The 22,302-nt window shown below is 32.8% G+C and overlaps 1 long non-coding RNA gene across 1 annotated transcript in view; it reads right to left on the reverse strand.

Annotated features, from left to right (window-relative positions):
* LOC149794518 (uncharacterized) overlaps nucleotides 1-22,302 on the reverse strand; it is an 86,518-nt gene that overhangs the window by 37,640 nt on the left and 26,576 nt on the right. Inside the window, exon 5 of the long non-coding RNA XR_016422638.1 lies at nucleotides 21,628-21,887. This is a non-coding gene — a long non-coding RNA (uncharacterized LOC149794518). The remainder of the gene's footprint in view (nucleotides 1-21,627; nucleotides 21,888-22,302) is intronic.

Below are 22,302 nucleotides of genomic sequence, written 5' to 3' on the forward strand. Positions count from 1 at the left end.
TATACGTCACTGGACAGTTTTGTTTTCAATATGAGTATTTGTTTCTAATGTGCTTTTAATGCAAAAATGATGTCATATACAGCAGAAAATTACAGGCATCAGCACTGTGGGTGACATGTTCTGTTTGTGAACTAATGTGTATCTTCAATTGCAAAGTAGTAGTAGGTAGTAGTGGGTAGGGGCAGTTAGATTAGAAAGTTTCTTTAGCAAACATTTTCTTAAAATTAATTCCCTTGCCATTTTATGAGTTAAGGGCAATATTGTGTGATTAGTATGAGTACATATTTTATGGAAGTAAATTATGGAAAGAAGCTGATCATGTTAGACATTATTGCAATAACATTTGTTTTTGCGAAAACAATAAAACACCCTCCTTAACAATGGATATATGTAGGTAGATAAGCAGACATGTACAAGATGAAGATTTACATGTCTTTTTCAAATCTATAGCTTCACCTTTTAATTTCCTTCATCTGGTCAAAGGCTTAGAGTGTGAAATGGTGTGTGTTTGGGGGGGATGGGTGCATATATGGAAAGAAAACAAGTATAATTGGTGTATATATTTTTTGGTAGATATGTTGAACAAAAATATTTTAAGGTGAAAATCAGTGACCTATTTGACAAGACATTAACAAGACTGGCAGACAACAACAGTTGAATAAATGCAGGATAAACCAGGAGATATCCAAGAAATGGATCAACAGGCACTGAAAGAGAATAGATGGATGACAATAAGTGAACACAAACAGATGAATCAACAAGAAGTGAATGGATGAATGGCCATTTGGTGACTGGATGGATTAAGAAAGTTAAAAGACAAAGTAAAACTAATAGATGTGTAAAAGGACAGATGGTTGTACATAGGTGGGTGAAGATATTAATGGATGGACCCATGTACAGATAAAGAGAACATTGGATTGAAATACAAAATGAGCAGAAGAAACACAGATGAGCGAATGGAGTTTTGGACAGATAATACATTTGTCCACTGAATAATTAGAAAGAACCATGGGTGGAGTTTTCAACAAATATGTAGTATTCTAATGTTCATGCAGGTGAGAGACAGATTAAAGCATTTCTCAGACAGCAGACCTTTAATGTAGATCAAAAATTGTTCAATTGATGCTGGGCCAATTCATTCATTACAGAATAAGGAAAACTTGATGATGTCCAACAAATTAATTCTTAAAAATGTCCATAGATGGACACCATTATATCAGAACAACAGTGCCAAGGTTCTACTGATGTTATATTCCAAGTTTTAGTCACCTCTTTCATTTAAATGTCTCTCCAGAAGGTATCTACCATTAACACTGGACTTGCTTTTTAGCATCCATGTTGTTGCTACTGATGCCTTCTTTTGGTTTGATTATTTTTAAGCGATGAATACAAGCAGAAAATGCTTGCAGATTTACACCATTTATAAGTAGTGATTTTGTACCCATGCCATATATTGTTTAAATCATGCTTGCAAATGGCATGGTGAGCAGGACGGGGATATGATTAGTTGTAAACGGAATATTGCGGTATCTGTATGCATTTTATGCCTATTACTTTCACCACCCTCTCTGTGGGTAAAATTATACATGTGTAAGTATATTTTGAATATTAGTGGTACTTGGGGACCTGAAGTCATAAATGTTAAACTAGTTGCAATGGGCAGAACCTTATGGAAATCATAGTATGTGGGCTGGACCTTTTAACTTAGAGTTATATGATTTTTTAGTAACGAATTGGCTTCAAAGGTATCTAATCTTTTGTAGAGCAATGATATTGCTGAAGAGGCATAGACAGGTCAGAAAACCCATGGCGCACCGAAAAGGTGCAAAGAAACCTGGACCTAGGTGGGAAGAAAAATCAAACGATATGCATGTAGAGCAATTGATGAAGAGAGAAACTAAATCTTCCAGTGGGAGGGGCTTATCCTTCAGGCAGGGAAAAATGCGTAATTGTTAGTTGTAGGCGCACAGAGAGACGTTATTGTACTATTAGCTCCCAACTGGTAGATACATATTGTAAGCAGAGCGGAAAGGCTGTGTTGAGCAGGGAATTTTACCGGAAAGGCACTCTGAGACTTAACTCGTAAAAAGAAAGGAATCTGAATGGCTACAACAAGCATCTAAAGGGAGCTCACAGGGTGCTCGTGAGAGATGGCACTAAGAGATTCCCAGATGCTTATGAGAGATGGCACTGAGAGATTCCAGGGTGTATGCACTGACGACACCAGGTGAATAAGACAGAAGGGGGAAGGAAGGAGGAAAGAAAAGATTCAATAACAGATTAGTACCAGGGCAAAAATGCTGAACAGAGACTCTCTTACAATAGGACATCAACTTTCATGTAATGAATTGGTGCTGTTTGCTTAAACAGGCCTTTATTGTGTCATAATAATATTGAAGAGAAGTTTTACATTTGAATTGTTATTGAAATTTAAGATTGCTGGTTCATGAAATGATTTGAATTGATCTTTTATATTTGATAACATTGTTAGCTATTTAATCATCATGTGTTATATGTGTGTCAGCACTGACTGAGGGTCCGGAGACATTAAATTGTTATGCATGACTTCTGTAGTATTTATAATATCATAGCAAATCTGCATTATTATTTATAATATGGTAGCGGGGTTGTGACAAAAACAGGTGCTTCATCAGGAATATCACACACACACACACACAATATATATATATATATATATATATATATATATATATATATATATATCATACATGCCAAGTTTTCTGGAACCAAATCAGGGAGATTTGTGTTCAGAATCAGGGAGATTGGGTCCAAATCAGGGAGACCAGTGTAACGACTTTTTTTCTCATAAGTTTAAGTGCAGATCATACCATATCTAAGTAAAATAACTATGAATAATAGTTACTGAACTTTATTATTTTTGTTTTATGTTACTTTCTTAATCTCACAAAAAATAATTTCAGAAGACTTCACACAAATCACTGTGGTTAAATAAATAATGACACACTGGAACCTCAAACACTCAAAGTTTTTTTTCAACATGTGTTGGTTGTCTTTCAGTCTTGTAGAGAAGCTCCTGTCTTATCAATACACAAATCATTTGAAGGTCTGAGCTCAAAACAGTCACACTTTACATTTATCTTACACGATATTAGTGACGACACGGTTTTCCACATAAATGTCCATGGTGGTCTGTCTGAATCTTCCTTAACTTGCTGAAACAGCGCTCAGGGTCTGCATTACTGTGTGGCAAGCTGAATGCTGCCATAGAGAGCTTCACTAGGTTTGGGAATCTGGGTTTCTTTAAGTGAAACTGGGCAGGTCTGAGGCTGGGGAGAGTTGGAAGTCACTAAACTCATCTTCAAGTTGACACTGTCAGTTGCTGTAACCAGTCTGTCACTCAGCTGAAGCACAGCTTCGACTGAAATCTCCAATCTCCTCTCAGGATTCAGGTAACTTCCTCATAGATGGACCTCACACTCCTAAAAAAGGAGTTCAGCTGGGTTGGAGAAATGTCGTCTAGGCTATTGTGAACAAAATGTCTGGCTTCCATACCCACTGCTAACAAAGAGTTGTCATGCTGGTTTTCTGGAGACATAAAGTTGACCTCTATAATGTTGGCTGATATATACATATATATATATATATATATATATATATATATATATATATATATATATATATATATATACATATATATATACACTTTTCGAGCAAGTACTGTTGTTAACTGGCAAAGTGAGAGACTGCGTCTGTTATTGCATTTTCACGTGCACATTTATATCTCCTTTTCAATTACCTTGAAACAAATATTGGGCCACTTATCTCTTAACGAGGCAAGTCAGTTCTTTTAAAAGCTGATAAATATTTTGTTGGCATGGATTTGTATCTGTCGTCAACTCCGTTGGAAAGGGAAACAAAGTATCTATCTACATAGCATTACGTTAGAATGGAGACGGAAAAACAGATGATTAGAGAATAGTGTGCCATAGACAAAGAGTATCCAACTCGCAGAGTTCATGGAAAGCCGAATTAAAGAATGGAGAGCAGAATGAGCAGACAGGGAAGCACAAATACAAGAGAAGGAAAGGGCTGACTTGGCCGGGATAAAAGCTGCTTCCACAGAGAAGAAACATAACTCTACGACACTCTCGAGATGGAGTAGTTGTGGTTAGCGCAAAGTCAGTGGATAGAGAAGACACAGGTACGAACCCAGAAATGCCATTCAGAATGCAGATGGCCGACTTTTCAACTTAACATGTGGCGGCTTAATGAGCGAGAGAAATCGATCGACGACTTTCTTATTCAGTTTGAGAAACTCGCTGTCTCACAAAGCATTCCCGGAACGCATTGGGTGATAAACATTTCGGTATTTCTAGGGAAGTTTGCCATGACCTAACAATGGATACAGCATGTGACTATGTTGCGCTGGAGAATAAACTTCTTTGCCATTATCAGCTGACAGTGGAGACTTATCTGAAACTGTTCCGTGAGTCTTCGAAGTAGAAGACCGAAACCCATTCTAAGGTAAGCGTGTTTTTTGAGAAGTGGATGAAGACGTTCGAGGTCAAACGATCGTAACAAAGGCATGCGTGAAGCGAATCTCAAGGACTACGTTTTGAGTACATACAGACGTGAGGTAGCAGTGTTCCTGGCAGAGAGAGAGATGATGATGATATTCTTTTATTCCTCCATTTTTTGAAGATTTTAAGATAAAAATGAAATGCAATTAAATACATTGAATAAAATAAATAGTGGATTCGTTACTTATTGAATTATTTCCAATAGCAAACGAATAAATAAATTAAAATCATTACAAAACGAGATAGAGTTATATATACGATAGAACATTTGAAAATGTATCCTCACAAGAAAAATAGTTTCCTAATCGATTTTGGGATCTCCTGGAGTACAAACATATCTCGTCCCGTGTGGTTGAGTCGGCGTCAGCCGGACGTAACCCTCGCTGGTGGACTTACGGGAAAGCATTCCTCCCACTGACCTCGACGGACTCAAACCACGGAGTAAAATACCCATACTTCCTATCATAATATAATCACCAGCAACTACAACTACATAGACACCAGAAATGACGACGATGTCAGTGATAGTTGGACTTGTACGAGTAAAGGAATGAGGCATTTATAGCTTTTGATGGAAAATCCATGATGTTCGGTGGACTATACTTATATCCACCATAAAATAGATTATAATCATGGAATTGTAAATTAAAACTAAAGCAAAATAAAGAAATAATCGTGATTCCAACTAAAATACATATGTATTTAAACCCAAGCGTGATTGAAGGGAAATGGACAAATCAGAATAGTGTTTGAGTGATTTGCCTACCGAGTGAAATTGATGAAGAGAGTTTCCAGATAGGCTGGGACACCAGACTAATATGGCCCATGAAGGAAAACGAATCTTGTCACCGAAGACGGCAAGGAGCGACATAATACTTAGGTTATCTTCCCCAGGGATTCACATACCATATCGATTAGATTTGCTTCTATTGAATGAAGGCTGATGGTCAAAGGACACAATTATCATAAACTGATATCATTCATCGTAAGAACATAACATTCATTTGTATTGCATTACATAATTTATCATAAGTACATAGCATGAATTATTTTATTAAATGATTGCAAACTCTACTTGCATGAACCACACACAATTTAAGGCATCTATACCAATATTCGGAAAATCTGGTTGACTTTACTGATTTCAATCAATTGCGTTGACCAATGACACGAGAAAACATTTAAGAACGAAGAGAATACAATTTTCTGAACTTTATTAGAGAAACCTAGAGGAAATTTTAGCTTAATCAATGAAAAGTAATTTATATGATGTCTAGTAATGTCTAGAAAATTTTCCTGATCTACGTTTTATGACTTTCTTTGTTATTATAATTATAGCCATTTGGATTACTTTCATTTTCAGAATAATGATGCTCAAGTTTTGTATGACAATAAATGAAATCAAAAAATGGACATATCTTTGGAAATTCAGCAATTTTTTGGGACATTATATTTTCTCTATGAACTTCATAACTAATGCATTACATAATGATTATTTTTCCTAATGATTAATATCATTGAAATTGCGTCGTTCGAATAAGTGTTCATATTTGCCAAATGTACTTTGAAAACGTATTTATTATGATCGCTTGGTGTTTTATTAAGAGTAGAACAGCAAGTAAAGAGCATTTAAAATTGTTGTTTTCGTGTTTATTGCTGCATACTTTTCAATTTGTTCCGATCATGATGAGGTAAAACTATACTGGGTTTCCGCTACGTAGTGTACACTATTCAATATGAAGCTAAAAAGTGAAATTTTAAAAATATACATGATATATCTTGATATTTATCTTGTGCAAATTTAATCAACAGTTCATCAAACATTTTGTCCAGCACTGGATCAATTCTTTCAACAATTTTATATAGTGGTTTATGTTATATGATACCATTTACCACAGAGAAATATCTTTGCAAGATCCATTGAATTATTCACTGATTATTATAATCAGTTGCATCACTCCCCATAAACCCAGAAACAGCTCAACATATTGTTTTATTTTTTATTTAATCTTTTTCTTCTTCTGTTTCTTATGAATTCTTATCCTCTCTTTGTAGAACTTAGGTTGGTATTATAAAACGTTCGCCCAATCCAATCAAACTTCTGCGATCAGAATATCCAAGATATATGCTAGGAAGAAACGTATATGAAAATTTTGTTATTGTTGTTTGTTGATTTTTGATATTTTATTTGTTGTTTACTTGAAAAAGACTGTCTCGTTGGTGATTTTCTATAGTGCTTATAGTTCTGGTAAGTGCAGAAATTTAACTTTGACCAAAAAGGTTAATGGCAGAAAATCAGTTAGACTGTTATAATGATCCTTTATAATATTGTTATACTGTCTATATCGATTTGTTCACAAATACAAAAAGAAAATTTCGCATCCTTTCATATAATTTTGAAAATAAAATGATGAGCGATTGCATTTAGAACATTTATTGTTTAGAACTGGTATTTTATTTGTATGTAATAACCTACATCTCTACATTTATCTAACTTTCATAATTTCCTTTCTTCCACCATTTTTTATCTTCCACCATATATTTTATTTGCATATTTTTTGCCAATCCTGAAGAATTATCTTTATTAGTTAATCCTTTCCACGAAATATTTTCCTAACAATTGTGCTCTGTTAACTAACATTTTCTTTGTGATATTTATTCATATTATCGATTTTAACATAATCTTGGTTTTTCATTAAAAATACCACGTTATGATTTCTTTGTGCATTGTTTAATTTTGTATATAGCTGTTTTCGACAACCATCGGGATAAATTTATTTATTTATTTATTTAGCTTTGGTTTCTTTTTTTGTGAGAGGGAGGATTTTGTTAAAATCCTCTTTCCAATCTTTTTATTCTTCCTGGCTGGTCAAATTGATGTTATCGTTTAATAACTTGATTCATTATGATATATCCATACAGATTAAAGCAAACACGATTAAGGTTTTATTGTGATTATGACATGTTTTAGTCAACATCTATCCATTTTGATTTTGCCTGTTCTACAAAATATTTCCATACCCTTGTATAATGTGTCCAAATAACTCTTTGAATAACCGATGCTTTCTTTCTGCTATATAGTCATTCTGGCATTTTTTTATATAAAGTTACGCTTGCAAAAGGCTTTGAAATTTTCAGCAACTGTTTCGTTTATATTTGTAAACCAATCTAAATTCAGTGTGACGATATACTCATTGCACACACACACACACACACACACACACACACACACACACATATATATATATATATATATATATATATATATATACTCAGTGATGTAAAGTTTGTTTTCGCATGTTAAAGAAATAAAGTTCTTTGATATCAAACAAAATGTGTGATAAATGATAAACTTTGACTTTTACACACCAGATTAGATGAGGATTTATGATTGAAGCTATACAATTAGTACACATGGCTTTCATGATGTATTGCAGTATTCATGATGTATATCAGGTTTAATGGAAATTAAACATTCTCTACTGAATAAACAGAAGTCCAAACTTAAGATGCATGATATTTCTATTTAAGTTTAATATAGTCAAATAATCTTTATTCTATACGTAAATTAGAAAGGCAGTGTTTACATTGGCAGTAGCGCTGTTCAAACTATGGCTAGCAAATTCGTATTTTTGCTCTGGATTGTCAGTTAGGTTTCCTTTACAAGTTTCCTTTAACTGTTCATGACTAAACATTGTTTCATTACTTATATTGCATAAATGGAAAAGAGATATTTTTAGTTAATTCATACAGTGCGGAAATGAGGGTGAGTTACGAGCAATATAAAATTTTCTTTCTTATTGTCTACAGTCTAGTTAGGGCCGTTATTAATTGTATGTATTGTCTCCTCACTACTTTCAGAGTTTGCTTATTTGTAAAACATGCAATTCAGGAATAAGTTTTATTATCTTAACCTTACACATGGAATGGAAGTAAGTACGAAAGATACGCCATCGTAAGATCAGTTATGAGTTTAAGACTTGTTTCATATAAAAGCTCGCAAGACAGCTTGTTTTTCCATGTTTGAAAATGTAAATTTGCATTGGCAGTCTATTAAATCATTAATATTCCAGTGACATATATGCATATTTTCGTTCCTCAACAAGTGTAATATTTATATCAGTTTACCATTATCGAAAGGCTACTTACACCTTGTTGTATATTTATAACACGATTAAAAAAAGAAAAACCATCAGTCAAAGAATCTACTGCTACAAGGTTTTAGTTCTCGTTTAAAACTTAATCGGTGATAAGGTCAAGAAATGTGTTAAACTTTTGCTTATTATAGTTCATATTGTACTGTAATGAATATTTGAAAAGCCAATTACTTTGCAACATTTAATATTTATATTTGTATTCGGTGTGAGGACAAGTACAGATCTTTGCATAAAGTTATATGAAAGTAACATAAGGAAAAAGGCCCAATGCATTGCAATCAATACTGACAAATATAATTTGGCATGAAGAGCCATGTACCCATGATGACTTCATGGAAATTACACGGTTTAATCATCCCATTCTTTGACTACAAGAAAGCTGTTGTCCATACCTATACAAAATAAGTCTTCTGAATATGCTAATTTAACCCGATTACTCTGGAATGAGTTTTTGCTGCATGCATATGGTCTCCGTTTAAGTAATACATGATAAATAATTACAAACATTTACAAGTCTAAAATGTGAATGTCTACATGGGAGAATGCATGGGTGGATGCATATACTTAAATTATATTTACTTTAATTTGAACCCAGTCTATACTACTATTACTATATTTGTATTATTAGTAACACTATTATTATTATTATTATTATTATTAGTTTTGCGGCTATGTTTAAAAGCCTTTTTATAATAAATTAGTGTATTTAATATGTCATAAACTGATTCCACGCCATTTTATGGAGAAATATTTTATACTATAATCTCAGCAGATTTCAATACAGATGAGCACGATTCTATTCTCAGTCACTTACAGTCAAATGCTTGCATGTCAGCCATCATTCATTATAATTTGGAAGGGAATTACTTTAATTATTTTTGTCGTCAGAACTCATGTTTTCAATTCACCTAGGTAGCATTATTACAGCTTTGCCAATGCTTTGACACAGGAGGAAAATCATACAAGAAACAGATAAAAATGTATATGAATATAACAAAAAAAAAATAGTGTTAAAAAGCAAGGAAAAATATCAAAAACAGGAAACATTAATAGTGTGCTACTGCTACGTGACATATTGCATCAGCAGTCATAGGTAATCAGGGATAATCAGTTAGTGATACATTTGTACAAGTTGGTACTCATGATGAAAACTATGCGGATGTTCAACATAATTTATAAATTTGAAATGTGTTGGTACCAGTCCGACGGGAAAGCTCGTTCATAGCAATATCCTCACAATTCAATGCAGCCTGAACGCGTAACAAACTAGCGGTACCTTCCCATTTCGTGTAACACAAGGTAAGTTTGCAAGTTAAATGTCTACAAATGCAGGATTTTCTTCAAATACCCGAACACACCTACTAATGTCGTTTTATTCGACGGCTTGTTGGAAACCAACATGTGCAAAGAAGTTAAACTTCCATCTGACTGGGACGTCGCGTTCTAATTGTATCGTCTATAAACTGATAGAAATACATCACCCTAATATTAGGAAGATTTTTTTAACCCGTTTGTAACTATTATGGACACAAAATAGGATGTTAGGTTCAGGCAAACACATTACTAGTTAATTATGAATGCATGTGCGACGATTATCGAGTTTTAAAGGCTGTTTCTCTTTTGAGGATACTTGCCGGCCATTTTGTTTTGATTAAATTGCACACGAGTCTCTTAAAATTTTTCACAATGTACTTAAACATACATAAACTAGCACGCACACTCTCTCACACACATACAAATACAAGTATATATATATATATATATATATATATATATATATATATATATATATATATATATATCCATCCATGGATACAACCATCCATCCATGGATACTGTTACTCCGAGATGTTGAAGGATGTTTTACAAGTTAAAGAAATAACGTTCTTTGATATATGACAAAAAGCATGATACATTTTAAATTTTTCCACACTAGTTTAGTAGCTGATTTATAATTGTAATTATACAATTAATACACACGGGTTTCATAACATACTGCACTGTTTATGATTTATATCAAGCCTAATGGCAATTCAACAATCTGTTCTTAATAACATAGTTCCGAATGTTAAATAAATTAAGTTTTTGTTTAATAGAGGTAAATAGGCCGTTTGTTATGCCTAGCGGAGAAAGGCAGTGTTTACATGGGCTTTAGCACTATTAAAACAATGACTAGCAAATTCGTATTTTTGGCATTAAGTTTTTAATTTTCAGTTAGGTTTTGTTGACCTGTATATGAATAAATATTGTTTGGTTCCTTCTATAACAGGTAAAGAGTTTTTTGTTGTTGAGGTTCTAACTCACACGAAATGAGAGTGGGTCATACACAATATCACATTTCTTACTGTTAACAAAATGATTAAATCTTTGTTGCAGATAAGCGGGTTGACATACATTTTGTATGCAATGTCGGACACCTCACCAGAGACATGCTTAAAACTTCTGTTCATCTGAGGATGTTTAAGATATAGGACAATTGTCTTTTTCCATAGATAAACAATATATATATATATCTCCAGGTGTATCGCCTAGAAATGCATATACTTTATCCTTTTCCGTTTCTTAGGTCATCCATCTGTCTAGAACCCCATCTTGAGCTCAGTTATGTGTTTGGGACTTTAGAAAATGTTTCTTCTTTCCTATAAAATCTCCCAAGACATACTGGAAAACACAAATTTGTATTTAAGGTCTTTTATATATCTAATCTTCAATAGACATGGATGCAAATTTTCATTCCTGAACAAGTTATATTTTTATATGAGTTTACGTTCATAGAAGTCTTGTTACACAATGGTCAGTGTTCATAACACCATTACAGTAAATTCAGAACAGACATTTATCAAATAATCTGCTGCGTGAATATGGTATCTCTTATTTAAACTTAATCTCTGAAGTAGCCAATACATGTGCTACACCAGTACTTATTAAAGATTACATATGTTATTATTAATTGGAATGTAATGCATGTTTTGACGCCTCTTACTTTGCCACAATTTATATTTTATATTGTGTTCTGGGTGGAGACAAGTACAGATCATTTCATATAGTGAGGCTAGAGGAATATAAAGCAAACGTCCCATGCATTGAAACAATTATTGAAAAATAGAATTTTGCATAAAGACCAATGTACCCATAATAACTTCATAGGAATCGCACCTGTCATCATCTCATTCTTTGACTGTAAGAAAGGTGGTGTTCATACTTGAACAAAACAAGTCTTCTGAATATGCTAATTTAACCCGATTACTCTAGAATGAGTTTTTGTTGCATGCATATGGTCTCCGTTTAAGTAATACATGATAAATAATAATATGTACATTTACAAGTTTCAAATGAGAATGTATACACGGGTGAATGCATGAATGGATGCATACTCATACCTTTAGATAATATTTATTTTGATTTTAACTTAACCTATACTGTTATTACTATCCTGCAATTAATATTATTATTATTATTATTATTATTATTAGCTATGCGGCTATGTTTAATTGACCTTTTATAATGCATTGGTGTATTTAATGTCATAAACTAATTCCACACCATTTTAAGGACAACTATACTAAATTATAATCTGAGCAGATTTCGATACGGTTGAGCTCGATTCTATTCTCAGTCACTTTCAGTCAAAAGCATAGACGCCAACCATGAGTCATTATTAAGAGTTGGATGGAAATTAGTTTATTTATAGCAATATCCTCATCATTCAATAAAGCCCGAACGCTTAACAAACTAGCGGTACCTTCCCATTTAGTGTATCACAAGGTAAGTTTGCAAAGTTAAATGTCTACAAATGCAGGATTTTCTTCAAATACCCGAACACACCTACTTATGTCGTTCTTTTCGACGGCTTGTTGGAAACCAACATGTGCAAGGAAGTTAACTACCATCTGAATGGGACGTCGCGGTCTAATTGTATCGTATATAAACTGGTAGAAATACATCACCCTAATATTAGGAAGATTTTTAACCCGTGTGTAACTATTATGGACACAAAATAAGATTTTAGGTTCAAGCGAAAACATTACTAGTTAATTATGAATGCATACGCCGCGATTATCGAGTTTTAATGGATTTTTTTTGTTGTTGAGGGAACTAGCCGGCCATTTTTGTTTCGAATAAATTGTTCACGAGCTTCATACCCCTTTCACAATTCTCTCTCTCTCTCTCTCTCTCTCTCTCTCTCTCTCTCACACACACACACACACACATCGATATATATTGCTGTCATGTCTCGCGCGACATAAGTTTTGGCACTGTCAGTTCAAGCTAACAGTAAAGAACGTATTCATGTTAGTATGACACCCTCAATTCTTAACCAATGGAGGAAATCTGATGATAGTGTCTTAGGTTGTTATTTGTTTTGTATTTTAATATGGTTAACGCCAATTTGCATCACGCGATAGACTATACATGTCGTCCAGTATATTCTGTGGAGGAAATATTCTGTAAAACCTGAGAATAATAAGAAACCCACGTGGTGCTGCAGCAAGCTTTCTCGCACACCAACTTTGCCCGAGTCTAGACTAGTATCCACCCGAACAGAACTAAGATATCAATGATTTGCTTGGCGAATGTCGTTGACACTGAAACAGCTGGACGCCTCCTTAAAATTATTATTATTATTATTATTATTATTATTATTATTTATGCTGCAATGTTTAAATGCCATTTTAGGTTATACTGGTGTATTTATTTTCCCGAAAACAGGTTTCAAACCATTTTATAAAACAATATATATTAAATTATCATTTAATTAGATTTCTATACAGATGAGCACAAGTCTAATCTCAGTCATTAACCGTCAAATGGTGGAAGTTGCCCATCAGTCATATAAAGTGGACTCACACATTATATTTCAGTTCACTTCAGTAAGTTCACTCTACCCATCTGAATGCCTTTGACACATGAGGAATAATGTACAAGAAACAGATAAACACGTATGTGCATATAAAAGAGAAAATGCAACATAACTAAAAGAAAATTCAAATATCATTGACAACAAAAGTTACTATTGTGCTATAGACACGTAACATATTATTGCAGACATAGTTAGAGATAATCAGAGGCACCTTTTTGCAAGCTGTTTTAAAGGTAGTCTTTTTTTTTTTTTTGAGTCGTGGATGCAAGCCTCGATAGTAATACATGACAGTTATTGTCATTAACCCTTTTCCTTCATAAACATATAACCTTTATGGCGGTTTTCTCGAGATGTACTTGTAAAAGGTTTCGAATTTCTCAGTGACAGTTTCTTTTATATTTCTAAACCAATCTACAATCGCTATTGAGATGAAATCGTTCACGTGGTTCTTATATATATATATATATATATATATATATATATATATATATATATATATATATATTCATCCATACATGGTTGCTGTTACTTCGTGATGATGAAGATGTTTTACAAGTTAAAGAAATGAAATTCTTTGATATATGACAAAAAGCATGATACATTTTAAATTTTTCCACACTAGTTTATAAGCTGATTTATAATTGTAACTATAAAATTAGTACACATGGGTTTCATGATGTACTGCAGTATTTATGATTTATATGAAGCCTAATGGGAATTCAACAATCTGTACCTTATATACATACTTCCGAATGTTAGATAAATGCTTTTTTTTTGTTTATGCTTAATCAGTAAATATGATATTTGCTATAATTAGCGGAGAAAGGCAGTGTTTACATGGGCTTTAGCCCTGTTAAAACAATGACTAGCAAATTCGTATTTTCGGCATAAATTGATTAATTTTTAGTTAGTGTCTTTTACCTGTTCATGACTAATTATTGTTGGATTCAGTCTGTAGCATGAAAGGGAAATTTTGTTTTTTTAGTTTTTATCTCACACGAAATGAGAGTGGATCGTGCGTAACATCAACTTTCTTTCTTATTGTTAACAATCTAATTAAAATGTTATTTCAAATGAGCTAGTTGACATATATTTTGTATGCTGTTTTGGACACCTCACCTGTGATATGCTTACAACTTCCGTTCATTTGAGGATCTTTCAGATTTAGGACAATTGCATTTTCCATAAATAAACACATCCAATATATATAAACATGTTTGTCGCCAAGAAATGCATGTACTTTATCTTTTTTCCGTTTGTTCGGTCATCCATCTGTCTATAAACCCGATCTTGAGCTCAGTTATGTGTTTGGGACAATATACAATTTTTCTTCTTTCCTATAAAATCTCCCAAGACACACTGTATTTTCCTCTTTTTGAAAACCAGATTTGTAAGGTCTTTCAAGTATCTAAAGTTCTATAGACATGTATGCAAATTTTCATTCCTGAATAAGTTTCATTTTTATATCTGTTTACTTTTATAGAAAGTCTTGTTACACAATATTCAATGTTCATAACACCATTACAGTAAATTAAGGACAGACATTTATCAAATAATCTGCCGCTTGAATATGGTATATCTTATTTAAACTTAATCTCTGAAGTAGCCAATACATGTGCTACACCTGTACTTATTAAAGATCATATATGTTATTATTAATTGGAATGTAATGCATGTTTTGACGCCTCCTACTTTGCCACAATTTATATTTTATATTGTGCTCTAGGTGGAGACAAGTACGGACTATTTCATATAGTCTCGTGAGAGGAATATGAGGCAAACGTCCCATGCATTGAAACAATTATTGAAAAATAGAATTTTGCATAAAGACCAATGTACCCATAATAACTTCATGGAAAAAACACGTGTCGTCATCTCATTCTTTAACTACAAGAAAACTGTTGTCCATACCTATATAAAATAAGTGTTCTGAATATGCTAATTTAAGCCGATTATTCTGGAATGAGTTCTTGATGCATATGGTCTCCGTTTAAGTAATACTTGATAAATAATTACAAACATTTACAAGTCTAAAATGTGAATGTCTACATCGGAGAATGCATTTGTGGATGTATACTCATACATTTAGATAATATTTACTTTGACTTGAACTTAACCTATACTGCTATTACTATCTTCATATTATTATTAGTAGTATTGTTATTATTATTATTATTATTATTATTAGCGATGCGGCTCTGTTTAATTGTCTTTTCATAATGCAGTAGTGTATTTACAGCCAAAAGCTTGGACGCCAGCTATCGGTGATTATTAACAGTTGTGAATGTCTACATAGCAATATCCTTACCTCTAATAGAACCTGAATGCTAAACAAACTAGCAGTTCCTTCCCATTTCGGGTATCACGAGGTAAGTTTTAAATATACAAGTCTACAAATCAACATATGGAAATCAACATATGCAAGAAAGTGAAACTCCCATTTGATTTTGACATCACGTTCGGATTTTAACCATTATAAACTGATAGAAATAGATCACACCAATGTTAGGCAGATTTTTAATCCTTTTATAGAGTTTCGAAGGCCGTTTCTTGTCTCACAATTGATTGAAACACATTTACACTATCACAAGGGCGCGCGCGCGCGCACACACACACACACACACACACACTATTGCATGCATAGTCAGAGATAATCAGAAGAAGAGGAACATTTTTACAAGTTGCTTGAAAGGCAATCTCTAGATTTAGTCGTGGCTACTACCCAGCCATTTTCTTTCGATTAGATTGCGCACGTGCCTCGTAATGTTTCCCATAATTTTCAAACACTACTACATTATAGAATATCAACCAGTTCGCATGCAGCCTGTGACATATATGCTCTTACACAACAAAATCACATTAAATGCAATATGATAGTCATTATATAAGGTGCTACGACTTTTGGGACACTGTTGACTTCACACGCTATGAAAATAACAAAATCAAAGTACAAAGATAAGGCATAGATAAGACATCCTCACGATAGAAGAATTATTAAAACAGTATTAGATATTACACAGAATATCTTATCCATACATAGTTTATATGAAGACTTATATAACAAATAGTCTGTAATTAAAACCAACGCACCATGAATTAGCATATTAAACGTAGTATTTATTGGTCGCAATTTTTGTGAATGTGAGTATGAAATCTTGGGCAAAGAATCTACGAAATGCATTATAAATATAAATCCGATGGAGATCAATCTACTTGCATATTAAAACAGTAAATTTATGTGTCTTAAGATGTTAAGAACAAAAAAGGTATTATCAAATGTTGACCAGACTGATCTACTCTAAGTACGTTTTTGTTTGGTGTGTAATGTATTATCCTTAACTTTGTCTGAGGCACTCCTGTTAAGTCTGAGGCACTCCTGTTTACATATCACCTCTGTCCGCTTGAGTTTGGGTGTCGGCTTTACCAACAGTTGTATGTGAGAATATTCGACCATGGCGGTAAGTTGACTAATATAAAACTTATATAAATTTTGAACGGATCAGAACAATATGAAATGTATAAATATATTTATACGGTTCACATATAATCCAAATGCTGATTATATTTTCACGTTTATCATGAACGTCTCTTTGTTACTTCCAACAGAGAGAGTAGTTTTGTGTGTGATGGTTGAACATTTGAGTGAATAAGGCAAGTGTGCAGTTGGCAAGAATGATGGTAATGCTGAGCTCATTTCTGGGTCGATGCATGTAAGATACACATAAGATAAATAATGTCTTAAACGAACCCTAATGCACTCTTTGCAAAAACTGTATCTCGTTCTTGGGGTGTGCGACTGAAAACACTTTGCCAGCAAAGGAATTATACATTTGCCGTGTCGAAAGTATAGAAATGGGGATATTTTAAGCAAATCGAACTGCAACATTTAAATTCTGCGTCCCTTAAAGTTATATTTCACTAACACACGTACTCTGTGCAATTTAGTTAAAACTCTATTAGTCGTTAGCTGTTTGTAAAGGCTGAATGATATTTAAATTTCCTGACATTTTACATCATATATTATTACTTTCATTCTTTCCATATCTTGTTTATAATTTTGGTCTGTATATGTCAAATAAAATAACATCCTGGACATGACGTTTTTATGACCGGAAAGGATCTTAACTACCCGTGTACTCTGTATGAGTCAACAACTAATAGGTCAGTTTGTTACCCATTCATGAGGCTGATTGAACTCGGAAATGGTACCTGTACTTCGTCGAGTTCCATTTATTTTGAAAAGTAGTGATTGTAAATTAAAATCTGGAGTTATTTGAATGTTAAGCTTCAAAATATATTGGCTCAATATAAAACTAAATCATTAACGTCATTATCAAGTACAGTTCATTTTGATAGGAGTAGATAAAGATTTAAGGCATTAGCTTGATAATTACGTATACCTCATTCATCTCGTATTCCGGAATCTACGGAAACAACAACATATATTATACATGAAGTTACCTGTAAACAATTATATCTTCTCACATAAAACCAGAAAGCTTTGTTACAATTGCTTATTTTGTTTACTCAAAGCATTCACTCAGTCACTTTCAGACGGAAACAATTTATACAAGAAAATTGCTTAGCATATAGTGTTACCTTTCCCTGTTGAGGTTCAACATTCAATAATAATATTCAATAATAATAATGATGTTCCTTTGAATGTGACTCAGTCTAAAAGACAAACTGAATCAATGTCCGGAATGTCTTCTACAGTTTACTACATATGAATTTAGACATGTATATCACCTTCACGTTTCAATCTCAAATTATTTTATCTAAATTGACTCATGTTTTGGGAACTCGTAAACTCCAAAATCTTGAAAAATATATTAAAATTATCAAACCTGGAATCAGAGCCTGATCGTCGAAATATGTCATCTGCAAACGAAAACAAACACACCCACCAAAATTTCGTTTGTCAGTTACACCTGTTGTGTTTTTCAATTGTACTATGAATGCTTTTGTCAAACTGTTTTAGTACTCAAAGCTAAAGAAATGTTTTGAAAATTGACAAATTGACAAAATGTCTCAAACATAGACACAGGTCAGTCATTTTCGATTATAATACGGAGTCTTTAATTTCAAAGGGCGATGTTAAATGGTGGTAATGCTCTCTTTCTAAACATAATCGGGACGGACCGACATATATACGGACTTCCATAGCTATGAATGTGCAATATGAAAACAAGATATCAAAGCAGCGGTAAATTCTTGTTCCCATTTGTCCCTCTAAAACAATGTTATTTGCAGTAGTCCAATAAACCAAAAATCAAATTAAAAGGCAATTTGTAATTTGCTATCTGAATTAATATTTTCATGACCCTTTAGGGGACATTTCATTAATGGATGATGATCTCAATAACTTGGACACTTTACACAAGACCTTAGTTTACAAAGAAAGGGAATGATCGTCGGTCCTTGTGCTTTACAATAGTTCATTATGTACATTCATGCCCAGGACGTTTATACATATGGATAGGATTGAGATCTCAATAGATTATATCTTATAGAAAGGGACAAAAGTCACACATAGATAATTATCTATGGGAATATTAATATTATCCATTTTGTGAGCAGAATTCAAAACTGCTTGCACGCCCCGAAAGACGTAGAAGGCTCATTGGGAAAACACCACTCATTCCAAGGCCTGAAGTATCTGTCGCAAACGTTGGGTATTACTTATGCAAGCACATTACATATTACGAGGCTTGTTTGAAGGCTAATTTTATAACTGATATTCTTGTAAATTATGATAGATCTATCATTCACGTAAATTGACATTGAAGTGGAGAAAAAATAGGCATATATATATATATATATATATATATATATATATATATATATATATATATATATATATATATATACAAAATAAGGAAGAACTCTAGGCAGAAAACAGAAAACTCCATTAAGTACTTTCCGAGATATTTGTGCTGAACAATTTTCAGGAAATACAAAATTTGGTAAATACCTTAATATTCGTGAATATTGAATAAAATCTCATGTGACGATTATTAGTTTCTAGTAAATTATATAGTTTGTAAAACAAGTAAATGGCAATCAGATTTCATTATGAAATGAGGATATCTGTAAATTCACTTTCCGTCAAATTTTGAACGGTTAAAGTTTATTAGAATTAGATTTTGACTAATTTCGATGACATGCAAGATTTCTTTAAATTAAAACTTACAAGGGATTTAAAAAAGAAAATGTTCATGTCGTTTATGAAACTCTTTTCACGTGATTTATTTGCTACAGAAATAGACATAACCAAAATATGCAAATTCCGTCGTTCATCACTCTGGTAACTACTATTACAAAATTCACAATGAAACCTCGGTCACAAAGGTTACATTTAAAGTTTCTAAATAAGAAATGCCTAAAGAGTATATTTTTAATATATTTATTTCGCGTATGGTGTATAGAATTAATCACAATATGCGGCGTATGCTTATCTTAACTAATATATTGCTTTATTTGTGTTCATTATATGTAACGTCATGAAAGGCTTCCTTACGTAAAAATGTACAAAACGTTGCCCATTTTGATGAATGCTTGAAAGCCCTAAACTTTAAACCTATAAAGTAGAATTTGCTCAAACATACACTGTTTTATTGCGCAAGATGACTGCATCTTAATTAAAAGTATTGAGACTTCTGTGACAGTTTAAATGACAATATAGAAAATATCACATTCACCCCTTCTCCAAATGTCTTGTTGCATGCATGCTAAGCATACATGCTCTTCAGTCAATGCTGACTAGGAAAGTTCAGTCATAAGTTCAAGTCCTTTATAAAAAAAGTTTCAAATGGTTCACATAAAAACTCTGAATATAACCACGCAAACAAGTGGCTATTTACAATTATTGATGTTAAGTTTCGTAGATAATTATACAGCATTGGCAATAATGAAAATGATATAGCTAAAATGTGAATTTAGAAAAGAAAACTTGTAGTATGTTGCTGTTCTTCAGAATTACTTATTTTCATACATTTTACACCCGATTTGCTGCAGAACGTGATTGATGAGTCACCAAAATTGCAAGTTAGAAACTCACTGATTCTGCAGATGAATTTATAATTTTGAAAAACAAATATACTCGATCGACCCAAATACAATCGCAGAAAATTAATTTGTGGACTAGACTGACAAGCTAAGTTGTACGTTTTGACATTATATCTTTCAAATATAGCGCATCTTAAAACTTATTAGCCTATGTAATGTTGCCCGCTTTCATTAGGTATATAGGAGTAATTTATAGTCCCGTACCAGAGGTACAAAATATGAACGTTACATTCATATGGAAATATCTGTGAATACACACTGTTGCTAACGAAAATGATTAAGTTGAAAATCTCTGATGCATAGAAAGAGGGATGACAGGCAACGTGCTATACTCTTTCCATATTCCCAGACGAGGATACAAGACACATTTGCTATGATTTCCGTGACACATATTCTAATTGAAATGCGACAAAATAAATTAAAAAGCATCGTGCATATAACCACATATTGCAATCATTATAGAAATTATAGCGACGAAAACTTTCTTTAAGTGCGTATTTACACAGAGCGTTAGCATGTTTTAATAAAATAATGGTTCACTACAGGTATATGTATGTGTAAATATTCTAAATATTTTAGCTCTGGTTATTTTCGTATTTGGATAGAGCGTATATAGATATGTAATTGTAAACTCAAAACGACAAGACTTAAGAAGACAATTACTAGTGTTTCACAAATAATCTCTGCTTATTATATATTTATAAAATAAGTTCAATGTATCAGTTACGAAAAATCTCTTATACCATCCGGTACATATATTAGTAGTAATATATCTTTAAACAGAAGAGACTAACGCACGCTTACGATAATTGTGCACTTTTTTTGTCAAAGAGAAACAACTCTGTATATATTTTAGATAGGTTTCCTTTGGATATACATGAGTAACATTGGTGATACGTAGCTGAGTATAAACATCTTGGAGGTGATTGTTATATTTAGAAAAGCAAATCTTTGAAACACAGATGACTTATAGACTTACCTATTATAGATTACTTTAACAACTCTCTCTGAACACATCAGAAACACAATTATTGAATTGGAAATGACATATCCATATGCGAATATTCACATTGTCACATATTCCCACAATAATGAAAATGAATTACGTGAATTGAGTACATATCCGATTTAGAAGACAGTGGAATTATATTTTCTTCTGATGAAACGATGTAGATGTTCTTCATTTATGGTGCACCATGATGGCTATGTTGACTCCAGACCATAATGAGAAACCATTATCTGAAGATCAAATTGAGTGACGTTCAAGAATAAGATATCAAATATTAATTTGAACATAATTTTGTATTAAAAATATATTCAGAATATGGTATACATATGTATATATCATTTGAGACATATCGCAATATTTTCTAATCCCTGTCGGACGTAAACAAAAACATTCGTTAGCCGCAACAATGAATATATATCAAAGTTATTGCTCTATATTGTGAGGTTATAAACACTCACGTAAATTATGATTGTCCGATATCACAAATAGTATATATCAATACGAGAAAACGGCAATGTCTCAGATATCGATGAAATGCTTAAATATGTGTTAGTCCAGCATGTTATTTAACTCGCTGACTGTCATGGAATTCCTTTAAGTAAAATTCTAAGTATTGCCCTGTTTACATTACAATATCCTTGTAAA

This window comes from Sinohyriopsis cumingii, chromosome 8 (genome assembly GCF_028554795.1).
Source record: "Sinohyriopsis cumingii isolate HCF-2022 chromosome 8, ASM2855479v2, whole genome shotgun sequence".
Classification (NCBI taxonomy): domain Eukaryota; kingdom Metazoa; phylum Mollusca; class Bivalvia; order Unionida; family Unionidae; genus Sinohyriopsis; species Sinohyriopsis cumingii.